General features: G+C 42.1%; 1 protein-coding gene across 6 annotated transcripts in view; it reads right to left on the reverse strand.

Annotated features, from left to right (window-relative positions):
• PTPRF (protein tyrosine phosphatase receptor type F) overlaps nt 1-4894 on the reverse strand; it is a 717473-nt gene extending 712579 nt beyond the window's left edge. For 4 of the 6 annotated variants that reach the window (XM_054979544.1, XM_054979539.1, XM_054979541.1 and 1 more), the window contains exon 1: nt 4262-4480. The gene's annotated coding sequence lies outside the window, so the exon portion shown is untranslated. Of the gene's footprint in view, nt 1-4261; nt 4481-4849 lie in introns of those variants that run through there. The other 2 variants (XM_054979543.1, XM_054979542.1) reach the window with 2 other exon arrangements.
• Between the last annotated feature and the right edge of the window lie 16917 nt (nt 4895-21811).

Below are 21811 nucleotides of genomic sequence, written 5' to 3' on the forward strand. Positions count from 1 at the left end.
ACCCTCAATGGAAGTCCACAGTCATACATACACAGGGTAGGGAAAATAGAATCTCATATAACATCATCAGCAATACATTCTGTTCCTTTCAAAAGTTGCTCAGTCTCTGTTAAAACATTTGTTGGCAAAAGTAATACTTAAATAGAGATGCGTGGGATAGCACCCTGTGTTTCCTTGACAGTAAGCTATTAGCCAACGCCATCCTTGCAATTTGCAGATTCTAAGAATGTATGAATAAATCTCTACTGCAAACAGATTTACAGAAGGCCAAGAACCCAGCAATAATCACCTTCATTAAGCATCTCTTCCCACAGCCCAGTATTAGGAAGACACAAAGAAGAAAGCTTTTCCCCCATCAGGCGAGCTTAGATCTTTCTCCTTCCTCAGACACACAAGTTCAGACAACTGTCATTGGTAAAGCCACAAATGTTGGTCAGATATTCTCATGAGTCCAACCATAGCCACACAAGGAGGAAAAATAACCCAAACACTCTTCCAGCCACTGTTAACTACAGGCATCAATTCAAAAATTTTCCCGTTTTGTTTTCCAAACATTTTGACATTTTCAGCAAAAGAATATAGGAAGGAAAACTATATTTTCTTTTATTATTTCTGCCAAGAGCCAAAACGCTATTATAAGCAGGCAGCACATAAAACAAGGAAGAAGGGCAGATAGCAATATTTGTAACTAAGCAGAATTACGAAAACCTTTTGAGCTAAAGGAATGCATTAGCCCTTTGGTCATAATCTTTTTCAACTTCTTGCTATGAATGCCAAAATACGGTCATCCTGCAAGTTAGTAAGTTAAGAGATTTCTATTGGAAACTGCTTTACTACCCATTCAGATCACAAGGTTAGCTGCTGTGATGACAGACTACATTTCTTATTTACAAAGCTGAGTTTGCTGATTACACTACTAAAAGTAATCTCTCAGAACCACAGCTAAAACAATAGCATAGTAATATACCAAGGATTAAAGTACACTGACAGCAACATAAAACTGGTCACTGGGAGACAAGCATTGAGAAATGAAGTGTACATATTTTTTACACACAGTTTTTAATATGAAGTTACTGTCTCCCCAGGACCAGTAATGACAAAACCCCACACAGCCAACAGTCTTGGTAATCGAAAACTGTCATGTAACGTTTCCCTTTTGATGAGCATATATGATGATTAACAGAAGCAACCAGCCCCTGTGCCTTCCCAGGACTCACAGAAATTAACTATATCTGCATACACGCTAGGGCTCCTGTATTCTTACTCCTTCTGATGAGACTTCAGCACAAGACATTCCTAGAGCATTATGCCATATGTGTTCATTCCCCTATGGTAAGTAAAAATTGTCTCCAGGAAACTAAACAAACACTTTGAAATTAAACTGGAAACTAAGCCCTAAATGTAAAATCTTCATAATGCAGCTATGCTAAACACACTGCTGTGTTATGGAGGTTGAAAATTGGGCGGGGCGGGGAGGGAGGTCTTGAAGTCACTATAAACACAGTACCATGGAAACACAGTTACCTAAAATCAGTTATCTATCCCAGGTCCTCTCTCTGCCTTCTAAAAGTAGAGAAGGATATAGGAGTAGGAAAAGGAATATGTGGTCAATGAGTATGCAGTGGAATGAGCAACCATTCTTTTTTTTTTTACTATAGTCTGTTAACTACAGTCAGAAACTTCAACATGGCAAACACTAAGACAGCTAATTTCCCAATCCTGATCACACAGCTATACCTAGTACAAATCACTCTGTAAATTCTCTGCTTGACAAGTAGCCATTCTGATAGTCTGTATAACTATAACTGATTACATCTAATACAGCTAAAATAAGCATGGATCTTCCACACTATTTGAAGCAACTGTCATGATCCATTTACATGAACGCACATTTCTTAGCACATAAATTCTTTGAGGGTTTACATTCAAGTGAAACTGTACTTGAAGGAGTTGGAAGTACTTTACAGAAATAAAATATAAAGAAAAATAACCAACATTTGCATTCACTCATTTTTCTACATCCTATTAATATTTCTAATCAGTTGCATTGCCTTCCACAATACTGAACTAAAAATTATTACTCTGAATCCACAGTTCAGATTTTTGCACTGATAAGGCCAGCATGAAAAGATTAAAAATACTGGCAAGTGCAACACTGAAAATGTTACTCTCATTCCTGATATTCTGAAGTAGTCTTGGGATTTCATACAATCTGCCAGTCATTACTTCTGTTAAAAAGAAACCAACAGGTTGAGTGGGAGCTGGCTGACAAAGTGCCTACACCATTTGCATTTTAAAAAGGGTTCTTTTCTTCTCATCTAAAGTACTCCTGCCAGTCCAACAGGGGGCAAAAGTTTAAATCCTGCACACAAGAATATTAGAGCACCTCCAAGATTGAACTCCAAAGAGGAAATAAAAAAGGAATTTACAGTGGCAGTGAAATCTTTCACTGTTTTCTGGAAAATGCTCAAGTTAATTTGTCGTCAATACATAACATACTGACATCTGGCAGAACTTTTTTCATTATTTAACAGTAACCACCAATTATCATTTAACGTTTTATTTAAATCCAAAAAACAAACCATGATGTCTCATTTTTGTCCAGAAATGGTATTCTAGTGACAGGAACCTGCATCACAAAAACTAGATATGCAAATTATGAGCATACCCAAAGCTCTGGATGGCTTTCATGCACCTCTTCCTTTGAAGAAAAATTATAAATGCTAATAACCAACTGTCAGAGCAAAAATGTGTTTCAGGTAGTTTTCTAATTACCCCACATTTAGCTTACAGCACTATGCATAGACTTTGAATCAAGAAGGCACCTTTCTAAAGCTGTCTGGGACTGCAAAACCACAAACCAGTCTAACCAAAGCCTGGAAACTCATTGTTTCTCTCTCATTTCTTTCCATCAATCTGCAGTTAAAAAGAACAAAGCTGCAAAGATAAAAAGCCCAGCACTCTTGGTTGCCATATAAAAAGGCAAAGCAGGTTTTCTAAAAGCATCTGGTTTCAGGGCTATTACTGGAGTGGTGTCACTGACTCTCTTTTCCAGATAGTATGATAGACCTGGGAGAAATCCAAAGATTTTGTTTCTAAACATTTGTCTCTGGGTGGAGAAGCAGGCAAGGCAACATTCCTGACTGAGAAAATCTTAGGTTGCAGGCATGGCAGGAGAAGCTAGGCAGTCTGATCATTTCTATTCTTCACCTTTTAAAAACACCGTGGCGGGGGGGGGGGGGATACACTCAGAGTGATCTTCTTACAGGCACTGCCGATGACTCCAGTATATCGCCTCTTCAGTGGGAAAGGTCACCAGGCTACTTTCATTAATATGGAAATGTATTTCATGTTTCTAAGCTACAAGACTATTTAGACACTTGATGCCTTTCCCTTTTATTCTCTTCAAATACCGGGCATAGTCTTTTAAATTTTCACAAAATTAAAAACCTTCATCACATAAATGGAAAAGGGGTCTCCACAACCTTTACATTGATCTTTTTCCTCTTTATGAGCGACTGCAAACAACGTCGCCATTTGATTTTAAAATATGAGCGTTTTAAATATCGAGCCTTGACATGATGTTTGGAAAATTTGTGACGGCCTATGGCTTTAGACAATAAACTCTGACTGTAAATATCTAGCCACAAACACGAATCCTAAATACAAATCGCGGCGCAGAGCGGTGGCTGGGGGTGGGGGGGATATACATGCCCTATCACGCAACAGTTCGAAACAGGTACACCCGAGTAATAATTTCTAACTAGAAAATATAATGCCCAGGATCGATACAGGCGGGGAGGAGATCGGAGGAAAGACCCTCGCCTGGAATCCGGAATAAAAAGGGGAAAAAATCAAAGAGGATGGTGGCTGCAGCGGCAGGCAAGAAACAGGCGAGCAACAATGCAGCCCGTCACCCCTCCCCCCGCAGAACTCATCACAGCCGACTGGATCGGGTCCCCAAGGTTCCCTCTCTGAGGAGAACAAGTTCTCGCTGTTGGGAGAAGCGAAAGGCTCCCAGGAGAACAAGGGGGGAGGCGGCGCTCCTGCCCCGGGAGACAGATACCGGCTGGTTCCGCGGAAAGCGGCGGCACGCTCAGAGGACCTCCCACCGAAGGAAGCCCGATATCTGGCGTGGAAATTGGGGCGCATTTCTTATATTAAGCGAGGAAAGGCAACTGCCCACTCTCCCCCAGCCCCGACCCCACTCAACAGGCGGCGGGTGATCCGCAAGAGCCCGAGACTCCGAGCAGATACTTACCACACGCGCCCGGGGCGCCGCCACCCGCATGCCGCCTTCCTCTGACCCGCCAACCAGGCGTCGGGTTCTGCCACCGTCTTGCCGCCCTCACGCACACACCGACAGCGCCCGGATCCCCTCCGCTCCCTTCGCTCGCTCGCTCGGCGCGCGGGACCACGCAATCGGCGCGCCCCCGCCCGAAGAGCCGCCAGCACCGCCGAGCCGCCTCAGCAGGCCCGCGCCGCGCGTGCCCAGCGCCAGCCAACCCGCCCGCAGAGCCCGGCAGTGCCTCGCGCCCGCCCGCCTCGCGACCCCTCCCACTATCGCGCGTTGTTCGCTCTCTGCCGCCACGGCTGCACCCCCCCCCCCCCAAGGCGCGGGTTGCTGCGGCGCTTTAATAGCCGCGCTCGATTCAGTTCTTCACATAATGGCCCCTGCCCTTCGTTGCCACTTCCCCAACTGAAGAGTCCCTCGTGTGGCACGGCTCCATTGGGCTTCTTCCCCCCCTCCCGGCCCCCCACTGTCGTACTCGTATGATTTGTGCCTTAGACTGCAGTCCTATGCACGCTTTACTTGGGAGTAAAATCTAGTCAAATCAGCGGCACTTACTTCCGAGTAAACCTGTTAAGGGTAGGGCTGCTCTGCGCCGCGTGTAACAAGGCACGCACTCCTCGGTGTGTACTTTGCACAGTCACCTTAGCGCTTCCCACCACCACCACCCGCCTTCCTCGGGTTACTTCGCCAAATCCTGCCTCGCCCTTTCCCATCGTTTCCCACAGACCCCCCCCCCCCATTTCATTGTGTCAGTTTTGGCTCCCCCGATCTGTTTTAACACAATTCTTCAACACCCCCCCCCCCGCGCCGCTAAATTTCAACCCTGTCGTTTTATTGTATTACTTCTAGCACATCGCAGGGTCTCTCTTCCTGGATACTCTCCCCCTTCCCCGCCAGCGACTGGGGGAGAAAGTCGGAGGGGAAGGATTATTTACACGCTGGAACTAGCCATTTCACACAATTGCCAGACGGTAGAAGAGGGTTGCTATAACCAGAAACGTGCAATCTCTTTTCTTCGTCGGTCATTTCCCCCCCTCCCGCCTAGTCTCGCTCGCTGAGTCGTGCAATTTTAGCCAAGAAAAGGTGTGAACTGCTTTAGAGCCCCAGGGCTAAAGGTTAGCAAAACTGAAAAAGCGACAAGAGAGACACGCCCAGCACTACCTGAGCAACTCCTCCTCCCAAGAAAGACTGGAGGTGGGGTTGCTTCCTCACTGGTTCTTGCCTGAACTCTAAGCCCCACCTACAGAGTTCTCTCTAGTAGAGACAGCTAACAAAGTAGGTAAGACAACAACCCTCTTTGTTGAAGATCCTGAAGAGAGGTAGATGAGGTGTTCCTTTGAAAATGTTCTTATCCCATGGTGCTTGCTTGCTCCTGAGTTCACTTTCCTCCATCATCCTCTTGTGCTGTAAAAAAATAAATTATCATAAATCAAAATTGCACTGTTGTGCATTTTTAACCATGTCTTTAAAATCCAAGCTTCTCTTACATGTGTTGTACAGTTTATGCTTGTTGGGGCATGCCTGGCCTTGGGGCCAAAAGATACTGGCAAGCACAGGCTTGGAGATCCATATCTTAACTGCTTCTGAAATGAAAGAGTAGAAGACAACAAGAAACAGAGACAGATGGAGACACGCAAAAAGCAGGTAAAAACCAAATAAGCCATTATCTTTACTTGGTTTTTAATCCTGGGGTTGTTTGTGTGTGTTGTACAGGTTCCTCATTTGCCACTACCACTCCACTTCTCACTTGCCTCTTTGTTGTTTTATTCCCTGATATTCATCAGAATATTATTTGGGCACTGTTTTCTATTCCAATTTTCTTAAACCAAGCCACAATATATATCTTGAATCTGTCCCATTACAAAGCTCAATTAATCTCTTTATCTTAAATTAAATCTAGCATATTATACAAAGGGGGTGGGTTGGAAGGGGTTTTGTGTCTGTAGAAACTGATGGCTATTAATTTTTAACAAATCACACTGGACAGGTACATTTGTGATTTGTATGGTGTTGCATTTTGGAGAACAATAGGTTACTTTTTTCTTTTCAGAATCTTTTGTCTTTTCTCAGAGGCTGTGGGTTTTGACCCATCTATGGAACTTGTTCCACATCCCAAACATATATTGCCTTTGTAACATGTATTTTCCAATTCTACTGAAATGTGAGTTGAACCACATGGAGTATTTAAAGTTTGGATACGACATCGATTTTTATAGTCTGCAGAAAGATTCTAGTAGATTGGGAGGTAGCCTTTTAAGATGCTATATTCATAAAAAGCATTATAATAATAAACCTTCTGCCACGATCAGTGGCATCATGAGACCATTTTTATCCATTTTTTTTCAAGTCCTCACCTACAATTTTGATGATAAGATTGGGTGTCTTGAAAGCCAGTTCTTACTCTCTTGCAATTACAAGAATGCAGGCTAAGAGTCAAGGATGTGGTATTTATGCTGTAATGGAACCGAGGGAAAATAATAAGTTGCCCCTGAACACATCACTCACTGAATATAAGAGATATACATGGTCACATGTACACATATACATACAAAATCCTACCTTCACACCATGTGGCACAATCCATGGTGAAGCTGTAGGACTCTGTGTCCGTGCTGTTGCTGAGATCTAACGAGCTTAATTCTATCTCCTCCATGGGTACTAAGCAATCTAGAACTCCAGAATATCTACACAGACAGTTGTTTTTTTTCCATGCAATGACCTAGAAAGCACAGATCAGTGTAAACCACACAACTTAACTACCCATTCCACCATTTAGAAAGTTTTAGAAATTTGGAGTTTCAGAATTTACCCATTACTACCATTCTAGTTCATTGGCAAGACAGTTGAAAGTATAGTTCTATCAATCTCCACTACAAATTAGAGCTGCTCCACATATTCCATAGCCAGCAGGTTACAGCAATATTCTGCCAGTGGTTCAGTGGTAACATGTATGAAAAGATGTGTTTCCACAAACATGCAAGAGATGCTAGAGAAGTGTGGTCAGATTTGTTTTGTTTGTTTGTTTATAGCCCACCTTTCTCATTGAGAACCTAGGTGGATTACATAGTGCGGACTAATACAATATAATCAACAGCTAGGACATTCACTGAGCAAAATACAGTATGATAAACAGTTAAGACATTCAATGAACTCCATTGTACTTCCCTTACATGTTCCTGCGTAAAGTATAGTATATAGTATTGTATATTTCCCATTCACAATTTACTTGTTTACTGTGGCAAATACTGTTTGACGTTGAAGACAGGCAGCTGGCTGCTATGTAAAGCCACTTGAGAACAAGCTGGATTTTTAAAAACTTTTAAGAAGGAACATGTCAAAAGTTCTTTGAAAATCAAAGCATGCTATATCACAGTGTTTCCCAGCCTGTGGGTTGAGACCCAAAAGTGGGTCACAAAGCCTCTGAAAGTGGGTTACAGGCCAGCCATCCCTAATGTGGCTTCTGCCCTTTACACCCTTCTTCCTTTCTAGCTGCTCACATTCTTGTTTTGCCCTCCCCTTGGCAACCATAATAAAGGAGGAAAAGCTGCCTGGCAACTAGTAACTTTATGAAAGTAGGTGGAAGAAGGGGGAGAAAGGCTGGAAAGTGGATGGGAGCTGTTCAAACAAGGGAAAAAAGAGGGGTGTGTGAGCATAGGCTCTGTCTTTGTGGTGCTCCTTCAGCATCCCAACCTCTTGCCCAGCCCCTTGCTGTGCCTCACTGCCCTCTACCTGCATCCAGTGAAGTACCACACTGACCCAATTGCCCTCACCTCCTTGTCGACATCTGCCATCTTCTTGTATCTCCTCAACCCAGCACCCACCCCTCCAGCGCCTTCTCAATCTCTTAGGCCATCCCTGGATGAGTCACAATACCAAAAAGGTTGGAAACCACTGCTATATCAAATGGATCACCTGTATGCAAAAATAAAGGGATATTATTTATTCATAGCCCATTGCAATCACAATACTTTATTCATATTTACTGATAATTCCTACAAATTTTGTGATACATTATTTACCTTACATGTTGTTCAGTCTAAACTTTCAGTGTGTTTCTTTTGTTGTTATTGTTCACTCACAAACTGAGCATCAAGATACATGGCCTAGTTATTTTAGAGTAGTTTCTATCTTCCTGTATCAGTTGGTGGAATGATATGATATAGCCCGATCTTACCAGATCTCAGAAGCTAAGCAGAGTCAATACTTGGATGGAAGGCCACCAAGAAACAGTGGGGTTGCTCTGCAGAGGAAAGCCCCTTCCTGGGATCACTTTATATCAGTTGTAACTTGATGGTATGTATACACCCCCCAATTTTCCTATATGGAAGTAGTCTCTACATGTGAAAATAATTTATGACCATGCGTGAAATAGGCTATAAGTGTTGGATTGCCATCACATACGCAGCCTGATCTATGTATTTGTGCCACAAAACAAAATCATGTACCACACTATACTTAATACTCTATTAGAGCAATCTTGTCCTTGAGATATTCATTGAATGAGATGGGACCACTCTTAAACCCTGTATGTAAGCAGAGCACAATACTAGGCCAATGGGAAAATATTAGACCAGGATGTTACCTATTGTTTGTGGAACTATTATGCAAGTAGAGCAATGCTAGGACAAGCAGGAAAAAATGGAGCAGGGAGGAGGTAGAGGGAGAAATCCTATAAATTGCTCTTGACTCCTGCCTCCTCCCATGACAGTGTAATGCTTGCCTGTAAAAAAGGCAGTGTAAGTTTTTTTTTTAATTCCATGAACTGGACTGGCCCAGACTATTGCCCCCCCCCTCCCACCCCACAACTGAAATTGAGGATAGGATTCTAATTAACTGTATAGTCAACTGTAACCTATCATCTGAATATATAAAATGAAGCTAGAAATCTCTAAATTCCTATATCAAGTTTACATTACTCTGTCCCCAAGTTCATAAAGCAAGTAACTTGATGAGTACACAGGCAAAAAGACTCTTTGCACATACTGAAGGAACAGGAATGGAACCAAGGAATGAAAAACTAGAGCAGAGAATCTGAGTCTGCTTAATCAGAATCCCTTGCACTATGGCTTGAATCCTGCCTAAAATTACTGCGGATGGAAATAGATCCAGAGGAGTTAGCCATATGAGTCTATAGTTGCAAAAGAGTAAAGAGTCCAGTAGTACCTTTAAGACTACTACAGGATTCTTTAAGACTAAAGTCTTAAAGGTGCTACTGGACTCTTTACTATTTTGCTGATGGAAAGGATTTCTTGCTTTTACCATCCCACTGCAGCCAAAAAAATGCCCCCTGAAATGCTGTTTCTAGGTGATGGGCCCCCAAGAAAAGGATGAGGGGGAAATTGGTGGAAATTGCCCCCTTCCAACTGGGTAGATGTTAGGAGGGATCCAACCCAATAGACAGGGAACAGTATACTAGGAAGCTAATAATATGACTAAAACAGGTTAGACAGAAATTAAAGCAAATTCAGTTCAGCATTTTGAGTGAGAAGAAGAGTCCCTGCAACCAACAGGGGAAGCTTTGTCCTGAAGACTTCTAGAAATATGATGCATTTTGGTAACAAACAAAATGTAAACAATGGAATACCCTAAATCCCTCTTCAAGAGATGAACAAGAAAAACTGAAGAGAGGGGAAATTGCCAGACAATAAAAGGAATACAGAGGAAATGTGTCTTGATTGCCTTCTCAATCAGGCAGTAGATATTTCATTGGACATTCCCCAATATATGCCACCCACTCTACATAAAATAATATGTACTCTACATAAAATAATATGTACGGTAAGAGAAAAAAAACCCTCATCTCTTCAGATAGGTAACCATGTTGATCTGCAGTAGAAGGCAGCTTTGACTCTTGAAAACTTATATACCTTGTAAATCTTGTTGGTTTTTAAGGTGCTACTGGACTTGAATGTTGGTCATATAATATATTGGTACTGACCTAACTTTTTGGGTGCTCTTGTTAGTTAACCTGGCTAGGAAAAGATTCATGGGCACTAAGATGTGTATTGATCAACATAAGAATGACAGCTTTTGCTTAACTAGGTGATGTATTCCATGGCCTTTATGTACTAACTGTGTGTCACATGCAGATGTTGAGGATGCACTAAACCTCCTTGAACTAGAGGTGGGTACCCATCCACCTTCTTGTGTTTTATTTTACAGGTCAGGAACCCACACAGTGAACCTCAAAACTGGGAATGCCTTATGTCAATGGTTCTCAAACCTGAAGTGGGATCTGCTTCTAAACTTACTCTACCTTTGGGGCCCACCACAGCAGTGCCACAGGTGGTCAACAGTTCCAGTCCATCCGTCCACACCCATCACCTCCTATACTGCAGAAAGTTCATAGTGAGCTGACTATCTGGGAAAAGCAGGGGTGCAAGCTGAAGAGAGGAATGAATGTGGTCACTCTGCCCTCTTTTCCCATTGCAGGGAAGAAGGAGGTCCACAGCCTTATCTCCCATTTCAAGTGTTTGAGCCTTGCAACCCATCTGTAAGAGTGCTGCAACCTACTTTTGGGTCACAAAACACAGTTTTAAACCCTGTTGTATGCATTTCCTGTTGTATTTCTGTCTGTTTATTTTCTGGAGATTGTCTGTTTTAGCTAGAATCCTGGAATTTGATGAGAGAGGTCCCACTCAGCTTGGAAAGTAGAAGCCAGAGGCACAGACTGTTCTTACAGCAAGGAAGGTTGCAATCATGTACAGCAATTTCAGTTTTTGGAATGGCCTTCTTGCCAGGAAAACAATTACTGTATTTTCTTCCATGGGTTTCATTGATATTATTGATTAGCCTAATTGGGTTGTGGAAAGTGGACAACTGTTGATACCTACTGGTCAAATAGGAACAAGAGTGTGAACTCAAAACAGAAATGGGAAGTACCAGAATACTTGGAAACAACAGCCCCCTAGCCACAGAAAACAAAATGCATTAACAACATAATATCTAGATGGAAACATTGGACAGTATATATCATGACACGGCACTTTCATTTATGAATTAATGGCTTCTGAAATACAGGTGCAGGGGACTGCATTTTCCCCTTACGTACAGTTCTATGTGATGCCAGAGCAAGTGGTTTATGTCTCAACATGCACCTCACCATTAGCACATGGAAAGAACAAACAAGTTAATTAAATGTGGCTCAATGAAACGAAATTACCGATGTGATAATATACCTTTTGGACAGTTGACCATCAGAGTTAGAACTTATCCTCCTTAGAATCAATGTACCAAGCATTGGTTTAGTTGGAAGTGCACTTCTGATTCTGTATTAGAGAAGACATTACCTTGCATTGTGGTTCTCTTCTGATTTATTCACCACATTAACACCTATTCACCTCTATTCAGTTACTCACTTCAGTTGTCTATTCAGTTACTTCAGTTGGGGGCATAATAGATTAATTTTAACCTTTTTTATTTATGCTATTTATTGTCTGCCTTTTTCACCAAGACTCAAAGCAGATTACACTGTGTAAATCAGTGCAGTCAATTTCAATAAACAATGTAATAGAATACATAAATGCAAATTTTCAAAGATTTAGAATTAGCAAGAATCCAATACAGAGGTGAAGAAATGATAGAACAGAGAATAAGCAATTCTAAGACTGATATATTAAAAAACAGACAGGATCATGCTTACAGCAACAGACAGTACATAGGAGTAAAGTCTAGAGTCCCTATCCCTTTACTTATGCATTTCTTTAAGACCACTTCCTTACAAGACAGCCCTCTTATTTGAGTAAAAAGTCCTCTTGAATAATTCAATTTTGAATAGTTTGCAGAAAGACAGGATAGTGGGAGCTTTCCTGACCTCTTCAGGTAGCACATTCCATAAGGTGGGGGCCACAACAGAGTGCATATGTACAGGCAACTGTTGATTTTGCCCATGTGCAAAATGGCATTTGCAAAAGGCCCTGTTCAGATGGGTGAAGCTGCCATGGTAGAACACAGTGAGAGAGACAGTCCTGTAGAAAAGATGGACCAAGGCTGTGAAGAGTTTGGTATGTGATTGTCACATACCTTGATTTGAGCCTGGTAGTTGATGGCCAATGGAGTGACTGCAGAATGGGAGCAATATTCATGGTCCTCCCAGCTCCTGATAATAACTGAGCTGCAACTTTCTGCATCAAGTGGCGTCCCTGAGTTAATTTAGAGGGGAGATCTATGTACAGTGCATTATAGTAGTCAAGTCTCAATGTTGCCATGGCATGGATCCAGGTGGCCAGTCTGGCCATATTGAGGTAGGGGTCCATCTTCCAGGCTAGACTGAGTTGGGAGAAGTTGCCTTAACTTGCTTTTCCAGAAGTAGTGTTAGATTCAGGATAACCCCAGGCTCTTAATTGAATCAGATGAACTTCATTGTAAGTGGGACGTACAATGCCCTTCAACATTCCTGCCTTCCCAACCAGCATCACTTCCATCTTGTCTGGGTTCATTTTCAATTTGTTTGCTTTCAGCCATTTGGCCTCAGCTGTCAGGCAACAACCTAAGATCTCTGTTGTATCCCACAGAGATTTGGATAGTGAGATGCAGAGCTGGGTCAGCATCTTAGCCACAGTGTTACCAGAACTAGCTATTAGAATGGTCTAAAGAGAACGATGCACCCTTGGCTCTCTTGATTATTTATTTACTTCATTTATACCTCACCTTTCCCCCAGTGGGAACCCAGAGTGGCTTACATCATTCTCCTCCATTTCATCCTTTCAACAACTCTGAGAGATAGGTTAGGCTGAAAGTCTGTGAATGGCCCAAGCTCTTAAGTAGATGGGGAATTGGTCCACAAGCACTGGCAATCAACAAGAAGAGCATGATTGGATGGGGCAAAAGGGTCAGACTACAGAAGAGTTATCTGTGGTAATAGCGAATCAGTTACCTGAATCATGCAATTAGTCTTTGCCATATTCTACATCTTTGGGCTTTTCTGCACTCAACTTATTCCTGATTTTCTTAGTACTGAGCTCCCAAGAACAGGAAGCAGTTTGGGAACAGTTCTTCTGCATGTCTGCCTTCCCTTTGTATTTTTACAGTTGAGTCTGTTTATTTTGTTTTGTATGTGCATATCTTCACAATGGAGTCTGGGGAGGGCAGAGTTTCTAGAGGCAAGAAATTCTAGAGGTATAATACCATAGAGTCCACCCTCCAAAGCAACCAATTTCTCTAGGATGTCTATGGCCTAGAGACCAGTTGTAATTCCAGAAGATCTCCAGCCACCACCTAGAGGCTGGCAACAAGCTCGGGATGGGGCCACTGTAGTCTTTGGGAAGTAAACAATGTTTCCTCCCATGCAATTACAGCACTCTAAAAACATAGCCATGCAGAACAGGAGTAGGGTTTCCACCTCCATGTGGTGGCTGGAGATCTCCCAGAATTATAACTAATCACCAGGTGACAAAGATCCCCAGAAGAAAATGGCTGCTTTGGAAGGTGAACTCTACGGCATTATGCCCCACAGAGGTCCCTCTCCTTCCCAAACCCCACCCTTTCCAAGTTCCACCCCAAAATCTCCAGGGATATCCCAACCTGGAGTTGGCAACCCTATGTTAAAGAGTTGTTCTGTGGTGTGGAAAACTTGGGTTCCAGTCCTCCTGTATAGTCCATATTCATCTAAAAGAACTGTTGCTGGCAAAACATCCAAAAGATAAGCTTTGACTTGTAGTGATAATGCAAACATTTCCCCATGACAGAATTTGAATCCACATCTCCTGTTTCCCATTGCAGTGTTCTCTTCCACTGAATTACTAGGCAGCTACTAGTGCTCAATCCTGCATGCTTCCTGTTGCTGCTTTTTCATATCCAGGTAGGTAGACATGTTGGTCTGCAGTACAACAGCAGGATTTGAGACCAGTGACCCCTTAGAGACCAACAAGATTTTCAGGCTATAAGCTTTCAAGAGTCAAAGCTCCCTTCTTCAGATACCATGGTATCTTCAGATATCATGAAGATGTTGGTCTCTAAGTTGCCACTGGACTCAAATCCTCATATCCATATGACAGTCTTCATTGCAAAAACACCTCTTTTCACAGAGGCACTGATACAATTGTCTTGAATAGAGTATTAACTGGGTGGGAAAATCCTGAGTAAAACCCTTATTCTGGGTAGCCCCTGCATACTCCATGCATTGCTATTGGGTGCTGTGTTTGGAATCGCAGTCCCTTCCTTCCCTGACCAGCACTGACTGCTTACAGGCTGTCTATATTTGTTCTTCTAGGGGATTAAAGTCCTTGTTTGCAGGAAGCTCTGGTATTTATGGCTGTAGGCATCAGTATATTTATTTAAAATATATTTATTTACAATATCTTCTGCATCTCTATATAACTATATCCAAAAGTGACTTACAGTATAAATAATACAGGGAAAAGTTATAAAAGCTTCAAAGACAAAACAGAACCAGCAATTAAAACAGCAGTCGAAAAACACATTGAAACAGTGCAGAATAAAACCATAAATGTCCTAAAAGAAGATATGAAAAAATTAGTCTAAACTCTCAACAAGAATAGGGTAATTAAAATCAAATGCATGGGAGGTCAAAAGGCTTGAGATAATAGAAACATCTTCACTGGGATCCTAAAGAAATATAGGCTCAACTTCAGAAAAGTGTTAACAATTGTAATTTCGAGATTTTATTCCAAGCCCACAAACTTGGGAGAACTCCTGTAGGTCTTTGAACCTCACATGAGCATTAGTGAAAATGTGGGAAACAAATTAGATTGGACTCATGCTTGATTACCTTAACTATTTTCAACTTTATTGAAATACACAATAATTGTCAGGCCCTGTGTCATGCATAAATTTAAAAATTCAGCATCAAAGCTAACAGTACCTTCCTCAATTACTGATCCCTTCAGTTCATCAAAAGAGAACATTCTTAAAATATTGTTAGCATCAATGTAATGCTACAGTGATAACCCTGCAAAATAAAAAACAAATATTTAATGAACTTACCATTTCCAGGAGTAACACAGCAAACAGAACAGGCTGGACAGTTGTTGCCTGCTTGGAGCAGTCAGACAGTGAAGGACTGGGTAACAAAGACAAATAGAATGGACAGATGGAATACAAAAAGTGATAGGTATAGAGGATAGAATTTCTCTCTCAAGGTGTTACTCTTATTTTATACACGTTTGTGGTGTAGTCCCCTACTTGACATCATCATATCAACTTGATAGCTAAACCCTCCTTTTGGAAATGGGTTGTTGGCATTGTATAGAATACTCTAGAAGGGTCTGATCATACATGATATTCCCCTGTTTACTGGGTTACCAGTCAATGTTCTGCTAACTAATTTCACCAATCTGCTCATTCCCTCACCATATCTTGATCATGCCTCAAAAACATAGCCATTGACACCTCCATTGAATGGAATCCTCCACCTCTCCACTCCAAGCCCCCAAGTCTCCTTATGTGGGAGATAGATAGTCCCAATCAACAGTTGGCAGATTCCTTTTTTTATATAACCTCTCCCATCTGGTTTCAATCAACTGTTGTCTCTCTGGATGTCAACATCCAAGGCTTGTTTACCATTAGAATTGGCTCAAACCAGTTACAGACTTTCCAAAGCCTAAAAAACAAAAGCTGCTTCTCGAGTAAACATGACCTGTTTGATGCAGGGCTTACTTGCAGCAGTTGAGATGGTACAGAGAAGGCATAAAGCAATTGCTTTCATAGGCTATTTCTACATGGGTTATTTGTCAATCAGTTCATGCTGTTGGAAAGCAGGTTCTCAGCTGGTGAGAAGGCACACAAGGGAGAAGCAAACCTTCAGATACTGTGGTCCCAGGCTATGTGGGGCTTTACTGGTCAGCATCATTGCTCTGTTGCTACCTGCCTGCCCATTGCACCTTGATGGTCTGCTTTGACAGTATGGCCATTTCCAGTAACTCTTAAAGGGATGGCCCATTCACCAACTGCTGGTGGCTTTTCCCCAGGAATCCAGATGGCTCCATTTGCAAAACAGCTGCAGACTGGCTTCCTTTTTTTTTGGTGCGCTTTTCTGGGAATGTGGAAAGTGCATTCCCAGAAAAGGTGCCAAAAAAGGGAAGCCAAACAGCCTGGAGCCATCTGGATTCCTGGGGAAATTCTGCCAGCGTTCAGTGAGCGGGTCATCCCTTTAAGAACATGTGGAAATGGCCTATGTTATGTGTAGAATTCATATACCAGACTGGATGATGTAGTGAGATTGTTTATCATCACCATACTTTGATCACTGCCAATATGTCAGTGGTAGTTACAAGCAAATTGTGATTGGTGGGCTGTGAGCATCAATGTTTACTGGTATTACACTGGTGCTTGTTTCTACATGCTATTGTGATTCTGATTTTGCTAATGGATAGATATGGGATCATGGCTTGTTTCACAGGCTTTAACCACAGTTCCACCGGCATAACAGGTCCATAGGAACATACTTCCTGGTAAATCCCTATTTTCCAACACAGAGATTATCTCTGTGTAGAAAAATAGTAGTGTGTGAAGTGGTCCTTAGCTAACAGCTGTTGGTATTCCTATTTTCCATTAATTAGCCTAGTTGCTATGTTTGTAAAGGTAGCTGGTCACGGCAGCAAACAGAAAATGAGATTGTGCCATCTGGATACTATCTACTCACTAAAAGTAAAGAGGAAGACTATCTGAGAATGTGGCATTTTAACAATAATAGAAGCATTATGTTTAGATGTCATACACATAATTAATAAAATTAAAGAGCTAAGGAGTCCAATTGAATGAATCTCTGTTTTTGGGCATTTCTTCATGCAAACAAGGTTAGAATCCTGCACATGTTTAACTAAGATTGAACAAAGATGTCCTGGGGAACATTACTGGGGTGGGGGGAGAGGCAGGGCTGTGCTGTATCAGGTCAATGGGGAAAAGGATAAAGCCCACAATAATGTGTGTGTAATGGTTTTTTGTTTTTAACTTTGCCTTGGCCTTTATTACAGCTCTTCATATTACTTAAATTTTTACCTCAGGAGGGGCCAGGTCACAACCAACACTCCTTTTTTCTCCACACACACAGCTTCAGATGTTCTCTATTTTACCCAGGCTTTTACCTCAAGAATGCCTTCCCTTTGGGGTTTGAACCCCACCGCTAACACTCCCTGTGTGTAACCTATAGCAGCTTCCCAAAAGGTTTTTGCTACTACCAAAGGCTTTTGCCTTATATTTCTTCTGATTAACAGGTATTATAGAAAGGCTTTGTTATAGATGATAGATAATATGACAGAATGGTCAGCTTGTGCTGGTGGCTGGGTTTAAAAGGGATTCTCTTTTGCTTAATCAGAATTAGAATTTATAAGTACATAAGCATGATAGCTGCAGAATCTTGATAAGTGTATCAGTTTCAGAATAGGTTCATAAGCTTGGTAGGGTTGCCAACCTCCAGGTGGTAGCTGAAGATCTCCCAGAATTACAGCCAGTTCCAGGCTACAGAAGTCAGTTCCTCTGAAGAAATGGCTGCTTTGGAAGGTGGACTGTATGGCATTATACCACACTAAGGTCCCTCCTCTCCCCAAACTCTGCCATCTCCAGGCTCCAACTCACAAATCTCTAGGAATTTCTCAGCCTGGAGTTTGCAACACTAAAGCATGGTGGTTTCAAATAGTTATTTATTCTTAAAGGTATATTCACAGACCCAGTCAGAAAGACTATTTTTTTCACATAGATCTTCACTAACAGAAATAAATACTTCTGTTATCCATACAGACATAGATTCACTCAGGCCTTTCCTCACACCTTGTCTAACCTAGACAGAAGAGACCCTTTCAAGCTTCTACACAGTTTGTCTGACTTAGACAGAATTTAGGATCTCAGGCTTCCAACCAGTTTGACTGACTTAGAATAACCTCTCGCTGAGATACTCAAAGACTGACTAAAAACCTTTCCCTCTGTTCTCTGACTAAAACTGCAGTTCACTCTGCCCTGTAGGGTATAGCTACCAACCAATCACAGCATACTTCACTCACCTATCCAACCCCCTCATTCTCACTTCAGAGGCCTGCATATTATCCCAGAGTAAACATATATTCAAAACTCTACACTAACCACATACATAAAACACAAAAACTTATTTACAGGCAAAACGTTACACTGTGGATCCAGGAAGGCAAAATAATCTGCAAACAACAGGGAGGGATTCATATGTTCCAGTATTATGTGTAGGGTTGCCAGGTCTTCTTACCCTCTAGGCAGGTGGGGGAGGACCCAGCACTTACCTTGTGCCTTGCCCATGATCCTTTCCATGTGTGCACTCCTGGCATTCATGAAGTGACGTCATCATGCTGGCCACAGGTGTGCTCTCACACTTGGTGCAGGGCTAATTCTGGCCTGTTTGGGGCCAAAACTGGCCCTGGCGAAGCATGGGAGCATGCCACACGTGTTCCCGGGGTGCCTGCCAGTGGTGAGTGACCAGGGGGCTTGCCACTTCCTGCAGATCAGTGGTCACCGGCAGTAGGCTGCAGATCAGTGGCCACCTGACAGAAGATGGGGGGACTTGGTACCTTGTGCCAGCAGCAGGTTGCACACGTGCACTCCTAAGTGCATGTGCATTAACGTCACTTCCGGGGGTGATGTCATTGCACTGGATGCATGAGCACTCCTGCACTCTGCGCAGGGCCAATTTTGCCTGTTTGGGGCCAAAATCACCACCAAACAAGGCATGAGAGTGTTTGCATGGCCGATGTGACAATGTCACCCCTGGAAGTGACGTTGTCATGCCCCCCCCAGGAGTGTGTGCACCGCATGTGTTCCTGGGGTGGCTGCTGGTGGTGGGCAACCTCCACGGGGCTTGTCACCTCCCGCTGATCACTGGTGAGTCAGCGGGCAAGAATGGAAACCCCAGGGAGTTTGCCCACCACTGGTGGGCGCCTGGAAACCCTAATTATGTACGGAATTAGGAATGTAATTTAATTGCTTATTTTACATTTGCTGCATTATTGATGGCACTTGCCAGTACTTTGGCCCCTATTGAGTTGAAGTCACAGGGAAGTAGTGACACCTAACAATCGATGGCACTGGATGCAGATTCATCCCTATTTGCATTAAAAGATGTATCTAGCCAGTTCAGTGTAGTTTAGAGGAGCACTGGGATAAGTATTCAGATTTCTGCTGACAATATGCATGAATCTTTTTTTCTACATCAGAAAGTTTGCCTCTGACCTGATAATTGTATACAAAAACTAGGTTGAGGAGGTTCAGGTGGAAAGAATACTTCTAATTCTTATCAAACCTTCAGTCCATTTCTAAAATGGAAAGTTTATCTGCCTAGAAGTCAAATCTTCTGTCCTGGAAGACCCTAGCCTCTCTGTAGTGTGAGAATACTGATGCTTACTGGACAGAACATAAATTCAGTCAATTAAATTTATAACAGCTGTAGCTGAGCTCTTTAGTCATGCACAAAATCCTCTCTGAATACAACAACCAGTCCCTTCTAAAGAACTTACCATATAAATTAGAGGCAGCAGACAGAAATGACAGACAAATTGGAGCACAAGAAAACAATGTTTTAATACTGATGGGCTAACAGCAGGCTGGTTCAGCATATCAGCCTCCTAACCATGGTGATTTTTTAAAATAAGCAATGCTGTATGAGATAAGAGAAAAAGGAAATGCTTTCATGTTAATTAATGTCAGAGTCTACTTTAAGTCAGCTTTTAGAAAGTAGCACACTTTATCATGTATATCCTATTTATTTTGTCATAGATCCATAGCATGTAATAGAGCTACCACAGTTTTAATCCAAATAAATGAATAGCAAGAAGGTTTTAGTGCATGCTCAGAATTCAGTTTCTAAATATTAATAGCATAACTGTTTGAAAATTGAATAATAAAAGTAGATGGCTTTGCAGAACTGGGAATAATGTGGAGGCTGTTGGTTTGGCCCCATCTCAGGTCAGCAGTAACCAAAAGCTATTGCTCTCTGATGAGTAGGTTACACATTTATAATAAATGAGCTTGTGAGTTCATTCAAACTCTTAATGAGGAAATATTCACATACTGCACTCTGGGCATCTCATATGGAAGATAGATGATAACATAGTCCATGGAGAGACTGATGTCCACACATTTAGAAGGCCTCTTCCTCACCAAACTAAATTGATATTTGTTGCTGGACTATTATAGGAAAGCACATTCATGTACTTGATTGTGTCTGTCTCTGGAATTCCAAGGTACTTACCCTCATTGATATCCCTTGCAGTTTTCATTTTTCCTATTTTGTTTTTACTTGTACAGCTAAAGATATCTATCAGCATGTCTCAGAAGTAAATAGAGGCCCTTTTGCAATGATATCTTTACAAGTACACCACATGAACTTTTCAGGTAATCATCGGTCTCGGACCGTTATATTCCTGTTGAGCTGAATCTATAAATAAGATTCTGGCAACATGGAAGGTCCTGTTTCACCATTTCTTGCTTTTTCAGTGGGTAATATATGTACCAACCTTTTGTGCATTGCAGCAAGCAAGTTCCAGAGAAATGGTTTTTTTTTTTCATTTGATAGATGTTCTGAACATTTGATCCCTGTACTCAGGGCTTTTTTTCAGCAGGAACGCAGTGGAACGGAGTTCCGGAACCTCTTGAAAATGGTCACATGACTGGTGGCCCCGCCCCCTGATCTCCAGACAGAGGGGAGTTTAGATTGACCTCTGCGCCGCTGAGCGGCACAGAAGGCAATCTAAACTCCCCTCTGTCTGGAGATCGGGGGCGGGGCCACCAGCCATGTGACCATTTTCTCCAAGGGCAACCCACTGAGTTCCACCACCTCTTTTCCCAGAAAAAAAGCCCTGCCTGTGCTGATTGTTGGTAGTCCAGGTAGACTTGCAGTATTAGTGCATGGGTGGCATAGGAATCATTAGGCCAAAAACAGTGATGGGAACACCAGTCTTCTATTCTAATTAGCATTTCTTTTTTGGAATTTCCCCAATTTTTCTTTTCCAGTTTAGTGCTGCTATGAGCGTCGTTGCCAAGAGCCAACAGGAGCCCCCAGACAAAGATTCTTACTGGAAGTGCCTCAACTATTCACAGTTTTAAAGGACTATTTTCTGTCTTAGAAGAATTAACCCTTCCAAATTCACTGAAATCAGGGGGCTTAGAAGGGGTAACTCTGCTTAGGATTTTAATGTTAGTTCCTCATCTATTAGTTTCTCATCCAGATTCTTTTTGCAGCAAGGTTCCTTATATATGAAGATGAGTTTTTTTTGTTTTGTTTCTTGTGTTTTTTGCTACATTTCTCTAAAGTAAGATTCACAAAGAAAAAGTAATTAACAGTGTGGGTAGGAGGAGTGTATAGCTAAGTTTGTCTTACAGGTTGACACCACAGCAGAAGTGACATTGCTATTTGAGACTTAAATTTCACAAGGTATGCATATGAAGGCAGAACTACACATTATGTGTAGTTGTGTGATCTTTTGTATCAACTTAAAAAAAAGAATTACAATGCAGCTGTGGGCTATGATTTAAAGGGAAAGATTGACAGGGGGAAAGGGGCTGTTTTGCCCTCCCTCCCCATTTTCCTGACAAAAATGGCTT

This window comes from Eublepharis macularius, chromosome 5 (genome assembly GCF_028583425.1).
Source record: "Eublepharis macularius isolate TG4126 chromosome 5, MPM_Emac_v1.0, whole genome shotgun sequence".
Lineage (NCBI taxonomy): Eukaryota > Metazoa > Chordata > Lepidosauria > Squamata > Eublepharidae > Eublepharis > Eublepharis macularius.